The following is an 8,121-nucleotide window of genomic DNA, read 5'->3' on the forward strand; positions in this document are numbered from 1 at the left end:
TTAGGCTGGGGATTCTCAAATATGCAGAATAACCTGGCTGGCCCACAGCTTGTGATGACCTCAAGGACAAACACAGAGTGGAGGCCATCATGATGGCAGTGGGGGACACCTTCCCTGCAGGGCTCCTGGGCAGGTCTCACCACTCTGCAGTCACCCCCACATCAAACTTGAAGTGGACCCAGCTCCCAGTTGGATCCTCAGGAGGCTTTGGCTCCGTTACAACCACTCGATGAAAATATCTCTGTTTAGTGCTGGAAACTTGGTCCCAGTAATTGACTTGTATCCTGTCCAAAGACTCTGTGCACATAACCAGAGCCCAGAGTGATGCATCATCTTTAGCAAAAAGATTTATCATGGAATCTGCAGCACCTTCCCATTTGTCTGAAGCAGAAACAGGAACAACTCTCTTTGCCAGGAGTCAGTCATCCTTTGTCTTTAAAGCAAACTCCTCCACGGTTGGAGGCTTTCTGGGCCCAGGCTGAGGCTGGTGGCCAGCTTCCTGGCCATGGTCCCAGACTCCCGCTGTCTCCCTCTCAACAGTCTCATCCACAGGCTGCAGGGAGTGAGGGGGAAAGTGGAGCACTGGGTGTTGCAGCCCTGAGTTCTAGAACCGACTGCTGCCAGCTGGTTTGTGACCTTGGGCAAGTCACTTCATACCTTCAGGCTTTTGCAGAATTCTCCATCTGTAAAATGGAACTTGTGATTCCTGCTTGAATGATCTTATAGCAGACGTGGAAGAGGCATCGTTCATCACCTACCTTGTAGAGAGGACCCTTGGAATCATGGTTGGTTGAATGGATCTGGGTCAACTCCCAACTCTGCCGCTTGGTTATGTCACACCGGGCAAGTTCCTTAACCTCTATAAGCTTTAGTTTTGGACAATGAGGATACTAAGAGTGTCTCCTTCGTAGTGTTGTTGTCGGGAAGACAATGAAAAGATCCACAGGAGCCCTTAGAATGGGGCTGGTACAGGTCTGTGCTCAGTTCTAGCAAACACTTTCATTATAAGCCCGTCTCCTGGTGGAGACAGGATGTCTGAGTGGTAACGTTGGTTGTTGTAAGATCAGCCCAGCCTCGCACTGAACTGCTCGCAGCTGTAGGTGAGGAAACAGAGGGTAAGGACTTACACAAAGTTACACAACTCATCAGTGGCAAAGGTGAGCTTTAAACCCATTTCTAGCTGACTCAAGGATCTGTGGCTTTTTTGCCACACCACACTGGCTTGTAATATTTTTGGAGAGAGCGAACGTGGTCAAGTAAGAGTATAATTAACATTGAGGATGCAGAAGCCTTGGAACCAGGTGAACTTGTGTTTATCCCACCAATGCCACCTTTTAGCTGTGTGACCACAGACAAGTCACTCACCTTCTCTGTCTCATGTATGTTAGGTTCTTAGTGCAGTAAATGGTGTTTCACAATGATCGTTCTTGTTGTCATTACTATTAACAGCAGGGTGTGCTGTGTGAAGGACAGCACTGTGGCCAACAGTAAGTCCTGGAAGATTCACCCCAGGACATCCTGTGGGCTGGAGGTGGTCAGGCAAGATGGCAGGAGGGAGTGGCATTGAACTGGGGCTTTGGGCTGGCCGAGTGGCGCGATGGTTAAGAACTGGCTTGGGACGCCAGAGGGCTCCGGTTCGGATCCCACATATGAGGGCCAGTGACACTGCCCTCCACAAATAAGATGCTGAACTACAGCTCAACCTGGAGCTGGGCTGCTGTGAGTTGCCGGCGACAGCGTAGGCTGCAGCCCCTGTGGCAGTGGGTTGCCATGGGCTACCGTGTGTAGCCAGCAGCCAGCGTGAGCGGCCAGCAGCTGCAGTGAGCGGCTGTCCAGAAGCCGGCGACTGATCTGCCTCGCCCAGGAAGAGCGCAATGATGGTGCTAACTTGGGCCAGTGAAGTGACGTCCTCCACAACTAGACTGAAGAACAAAACGACAGCAACTTGTCTGTTCCCTTTCCCCCAATTCCCCAGCACTGTTCCCATCCCCCCAATTCCCCAATAAAAAAAAAGGGGGCTTTGAAGGACAGGTGAGTGGAGCCAAGTGGGAGAAGCTTCTAGGCAGTCAGGATGGTGCACAGGAAGGTCCCATGTGGGACGATTCAGGGAATTCTGGAGCGAGTGACATGGAGGCTGGGAACCCACGAGGAAATGTACTTATTCATCTACCCACGGGGCCACTGCCTTTTAACATCACTTTCTGTGTGCCAGACACTTTGATATCATTGTCTCTAATTTTCACAACTGTAGGTAACATTATCCTCATTTACAGATCAGCAACTGAGGTCGAGAGAATCTCAATCAGCTCCCCAAGGTCACGCGAGTGAGGGATAGAATTGGGTCTGTCTCCAAAGCGGTGCTCTGTCTGCACCACCGAGCTAACACCAACTAGGGATGAGTGATTTTGTGCTTCCATGTAACGCCCTGGTTTATAGAAACAGATTGGGCACTGTCTCTGGACTCTAATAGCTGGCGGTCTTGGTAAACACACAGCCTGGGTGCTCAGCAGGTTGTAAAGCACAGAGGAAGTGTGACCTGCTCACGGGCCTGCACAGGCCGCCCTCATCAGACTAACTGTTCTCACCTTTGAGGTTGGGGATGGCTGTTAGGGCCAGTCCACAGTTGGTGGGGGAGGGGCAGCTGAGGCACTGTGTCCACAGCTCCACGGAGACTGCATAGGTGACAGATAAGGGAGACAGAGCACTGAGCCACTCCAGCTGCTACCAGCCTCCCGTATGGTGGGTTTTAAGCTCTGTGGATCCTGCAGGACACCTGTCCCAAGGCTAGGTGGTGACAGAGCCCACTGCTGATGTCTCTGTTTGTTCTGTCTCTTTTAGGAATATTTCAAGGCAGGAGTTTCTTTGTCTTCTCTGAATCTGTCTCCTCCGGGACTCTCCACTGCTGGCTGCTTGAGCCCATGTGATTGAACCATGTGAATCAGCTCTGTGGTAGGCTGCATCCTAGCCTAAGACTTGGCCAGCATTTCCCCCTCAGCCCACCTCAGTCAGAGCACTGTTCTCCTGCCCACACACCCAGGTCCTGGGCCACCACTCAATACCCCCGAGAATGCTCCTTCCCATCCATGTGTCAGGTTGGGCCCTCCTCTTCACCTCCTCCTGGAAGCCTGCCCTGACTTCTGTAGCCCACTTTATTTCTAGACTGAAACATTTCTGGAGCAGGATGTTAACTAGATTCACTTCTATTTGCTTATCCATGTGTACCGAAGCCCGGCAGCTCTGTGAGGGCAAGATGGGTCTTTTCCTACCTTTTCATCTCATCCCGCAATGCCAAGCAAGAAAGGGTGAAGGACTGGGTGATATTTGAAGGATTCAGCTGAAGGGGGGCAGATCTGGGGTGTTCTAATAAAAAAAGATTCCCATAGATTACCAAGATTTCTATAGATTACATCTGTCTTTGCTCGACAGCCCCTCTCTCCTCATTTATCGGCCAGAGGTGGGGGCCAAGGCCAGTCCTGGCACAGACTCACATGAGCTGTTTTCACCTGTCTCGGAGGCCCTATAACTCCAACCAAGTGGGATAAACTGGGAGCAAAGGTCCCCCAAGTCCCCCTCACCAGAGTCACACATCTCTGTGGCCCTTGCAGCCCACAGCCCAGAGCTGAGGCCAAATTAGGTGAAGAGGAGTCAGCTAATGTCACATACCATCATTCTTTCCCTAGTTTTGCAAATGACTTGCCATGTGACCTTGGACAAGTCACTCCACCTTTCTGCACCTCATTTTCTTCATCTGACAAGGGTAGTGGCTTAGAGGACTGTTAAGGTGCCTTCCAGCTCTGAACCTTTGCTTCTTTGACTTAAAGACAGGAATGTCCACAGCTTCTCAAATAAAAACGTCCCCCTCCTTACAGACAGCTTGGGGAATCAATTCTGCCAGAGCATCCTTGCAGGGAAGCTAGGGTTCTGCAGTCTCCTCCCAAGACGGGGCAATTTATCTTTATTCATTGTTCATCCCCATTCTCCCTCTCCTCCGCCCTCCCTCCAGCCCCCATCATCACCCCACCCCCAGTCCAGGATGCAGCAACTTGCGTTGAATGAGGAGCGGCTGGTCATGTGGTCTGGTAACCATGGCGACGGATCCCCGCAGACAAGGAGGTAGGCATCAAAGTCACATGAGAACCCCGGAAAACTGGCTGAGGTATTTATAGAAGCAGGTTGGTGCTTTTATGGAAATGGGTCTATATTTGACTCTGGTATGGAAAGCTCCATGCTGGCCCTGGGGCGAGGCAGGCTTTGCGTCTGAGTCTCCCTCCCGAATCCTGAGTCGGAGCACACAGCCCCCTCCCTCCCTCGTAGGCCCTGGCACGTACCCTTCCCCACCCCACTCCCAGCTGCTATTGCTCCTACAAGAGCTGATCCCCACCCCCTTCTGTTTACATTGAACAGGCTTCCTTCACTCTGGGAATTTGGGGCCCCAGGATGGGCAATTGGGGACACCCTCCTTCACCACTCCCCTAAGTACCAACAAGAGGAATGTTCTTGCTGCTCTCAGTAAATAGTAGAAGATACCGTGATGACGCAAAGCCTTTGGCGCTTCTTTCTTCCTTTGAAGTTTGGAAGTAGCTGCTAAAGGAAGGAAGTAATACATTCCAGCGCAAGACCTGGAAGGGTTCAGCCACCCAGCCCTTCATGTTCTGGAAAAGCAAGCTAATGCTAACGGTAGCTGTTATTTATTGAGCACTCACTGGATATATGTTATCTCGTTGAACCCTCACCACACCCGATAATATAGACACTGCAGTTATCCCCATTTTACAAATGAGGACAGGAGCTGGGAGTCAGAATAAGAACCTGTCTGTCTGATTCCACAGTCCTTGCAGAGTGTGTCTGCATGGAGGGATGGGAGGGGAGGTGGGGACCCAGGAGACAGAGGTGGAAAGGGGCAGTCCAGAGGAGCAAGGAGAAATGCATTTTGCTTTTTTAATGAATGGGTAAGAATTGCACATCGTCAAAGTAATGAAAAATTAAAACTAAAGTAAGTCCAATACCAAGTTTCCCTTCCCAGGGTCCTGCAGCCCCAGTCCCCTCTGCAGAGGAAGTGACTGTGGCGAGTTTCGGCTGTTACCTTTCTAGAGATCTCATATGCATATAGAAGCAGATATAGATATATTGAATCTACATGGTATAGGTATAAAACTCAAAAGGTATATGATGAGGGCCGGCCAAGTGGCGCGTTGGTTAAGAGTTGGCTTGGGACGCCAGCTCTAAGCAGCAAGGCCCCAGTTTGGATCCCACATGAGGGCCAGTGACGCTGCTCCCTCTACAGCTAAAATGGGAACAACAGCTCAACCTGGAGCTGGGCTGCCAGGGGTTGCCGGCAACGGTGTAGGCTGCAGCTGGTGAGAGTTGCCGTGAGCTGCTGCTGTCCAGTGGCCGGCAAGCGACTGCCTCTCCTGGGAAGAGCTCAATGATAGTACCAACATGGGCCAGTGAAGCGATGTCCTCCATAACTAGACTGAAGAACAAAAGGACAGCAACTTGTCTGTTCCCCTTCCCCGATTCCCCAACGCTGTTCCCCTCCCTCAACTCCCCAATAAAATCTTAAAAAAAAAGTATATGATAAAAAGTAAATCGTTTTTCCATACCTGCCCCCAGCCCCATAGTTCCTTGCCCTAGAGGCGAGCACTATTATCAGTTTCTTATGTATCATTCCAGAAATACTTTATGCCTCTACAAGTGCACAAATGGTCACACCCTCTCCACACCATTCTGCATCTTTTTTTCATTTAACAGTACATTTTGGAGATGTTTCCAAACCAGGAAAAAGAGAGCATACTTGTTCGTTTTAATGGCTGCAAAGAATTTCAGTGCATGGAGTACCATAAATTATTTAAACAATTTCTTGTTGATAGACATGTAAATTGTTTCCATTTTTAAAAATTACAAACACTGCTATAAGGAATATCTTTGAAGAATGTCTTTAAACAAACACATGTGCAAAATGAGTCTGTGCCTTTGATAAATATGGTTAATGGGCCATGGGTATGTGCTTTGTAATTTTGATAAATATGGTTTAATTATCTTCCACCAAGATAGTACAATTTAACTCCTATCCCATTAGCATCATGTGTTATTGATCTTTTTTTATCTATTTGCCAACCTAATAGGTAAAAAATTGTATCTCATTTTTCAATTTGCTTTTCTCCATTATGAATGAAATTGAGTATCTTTTTATATGTGTAAGAACTGCTTATATTTTATTTTCTATGAACTTTCTATTCATATCCTTCTCTCTTTTTCTTAGTGATTTTTAGAAGCTCTTTGTATATTAAAGAAATACCTCCCCCACTTTTTAAGCAGTCACTGAACAGATATCTTTAAACACCTATCATATGGCAGGACTGTTCTAGGTGTTGAGCATATAGCGCTAGACTAGTTGGGGAGCAGACAACAAGCAGATAAGCAGGAAAGTGAATTGAGTGCCAGATGGTGAGAAGTGATTTCGAGAACAAAAAAGCAGAAGGTCAAAGGGAGTGCCTATGATTATATCATGCTTAGGTCTTCTCCACCCAACATTATAATGATATTCCTCATGTTTTTAAAGTACTTTTATGGTTTCATTTAAAAAAATTAGACTTATCAAAGGACAAACTTCTGACTTTGGTGATCTTCACTATTGTATGTTTTCTTTCCTATTTCATTAGTTTCTACATTGTCTTTATCATATCCTTCCTTCTGTTTACTCTGGGTCTATTTTCCTAAGTTCTTGAGGTGATTGCTTGGTTCATTGATTTTCAATCTTTCTTCTTTTCTAATACATCTACTTAAGGCTATAAATATCCCTCTAAATACTGCTTTTGATGCATTCCTATGGCTTATTTTTGTACATTTATTACTCTTGATATATATATAATATTGATATATATATATACAATATTGGCATAAGGAAAGTATTAAAAATTACTTCTTTTCGAATGGGCAAACAAATACCATTTGTTTAAAAATTCTCTCCCCCTCCATTCACTTGAAATTCTCTCCCCCTCCATTCATTTTCTGAATGACTGGATCTGGGTTTTGTGTACTGCCTCACGCATTTCTCATGACTAGGCCCATACTGATTTAAGCTTGTAACTTTATAATATGCTTTACTGCCTGGTGGGCTAATTCACCACACCACGCCCATTACTCCCCCTCCTAATTTCCCTGACTATTCTTGTTTCTTTTTCCATATAAACCTTAGAATCAGCTTGTCTGATTAAAAACAACAACAAAAACCCCCACCAAACTAACACTTTTTCGCTATTTTCATTGAGTCATTTTCAAACTATGCATTAATTTAGAGAGATTTAACATGTTTATTATGTTTTCTCTTCCAATCTAAGAACTTGTCTTTTCTTATGTTCAGACCTCTTTTGGGATCTCTCAGTGGCATTCAGATGCTTTCTTTATGTAGATTTCCTACACATCTTTTAACATTTATTCCTAAGTACTTTCTTTTTTTGTTTGTGTTATTGTAACTGAAGCATTTCTTAGATTTTTGCACAGGTTATTGTATATCTGAAGGTTATGATATTTTGTATGTTAATTTTGCATCCAATCATGTTACTGAATTATATTATCTTTTAAGTCTTTTTAGTTGTGAATTATTTTTCAAATGAAATGTTCAGCCTTTAAGGGGAGAATGCACATTACATTGAGAAAAACCCCAGGGTAGGTGGCTATTTCATAATTCAATAAGTTAATAAGTGTGAGATGCTTAGAGTAAAACTCAGCACATTTTATGAGCTACTGGTCATAGCAACAATGATAATACAGCTTTGAGTTAACACAGGATCTTATCTTATTTAATCCTGACCCCATGAGGTTAGAGAACAGATTAAGCTTTCCATTTCCCAAATAAAGCTCTGAAGGTCAGAGGTATTAAGTGATTGTGGAAGGTCACCTGGCAAGGTAGTGCTGGATCAGAACCTGAGTTTATCTGACTGTACATCGCACTGTCTCAGTAAAAAAGAACGAGGTTAGTCCTTTTGTGAAGTGAAAGGTCCTTCGAAATCACTCATTTTGATTTGTATTCTGGGTGTCTGTGCAGAGGTGTGTTTAATGGGGCACCCTACCCTGCTCAATAAGGACTCTATAGAGTCAACTTCTCTGGGGCCCCTCCCT

The 8,121-nt window shown here is 45.9% G+C and overlaps 1 long non-coding RNA gene across 1 annotated transcript; it reads left to right on the forward strand.

Moving 5' to 3' along the window:
- Positions 1-2,847: 2,847 nt before the first annotated feature.
- On the forward strand, positions 2,848-4,670 carry LOC109371575 (uncharacterized). The gene is made up of 3 exons (XR_002121903.1): positions 2,848-2,949; positions 4,004-4,113; positions 4,405-4,670. It is a non-coding gene; the product is annotated as an uncharacterized LOC109371575 (long non-coding RNA).
- The last annotated feature ends 3,451 nt before the right edge of the window (positions 4,671-8,121 follow it).

The sequence above is a fragment of the Hipposideros armiger genome, unplaced genomic scaffold (assembly GCF_001890085.2).
Source record: "Hipposideros armiger isolate ML-2016 unplaced genomic scaffold, ASM189008v1 scaffold_581, whole genome shotgun sequence".
Lineage (NCBI taxonomy): Eukaryota > Metazoa > Chordata > Mammalia > Chiroptera > Hipposideridae > Hipposideros > Hipposideros armiger.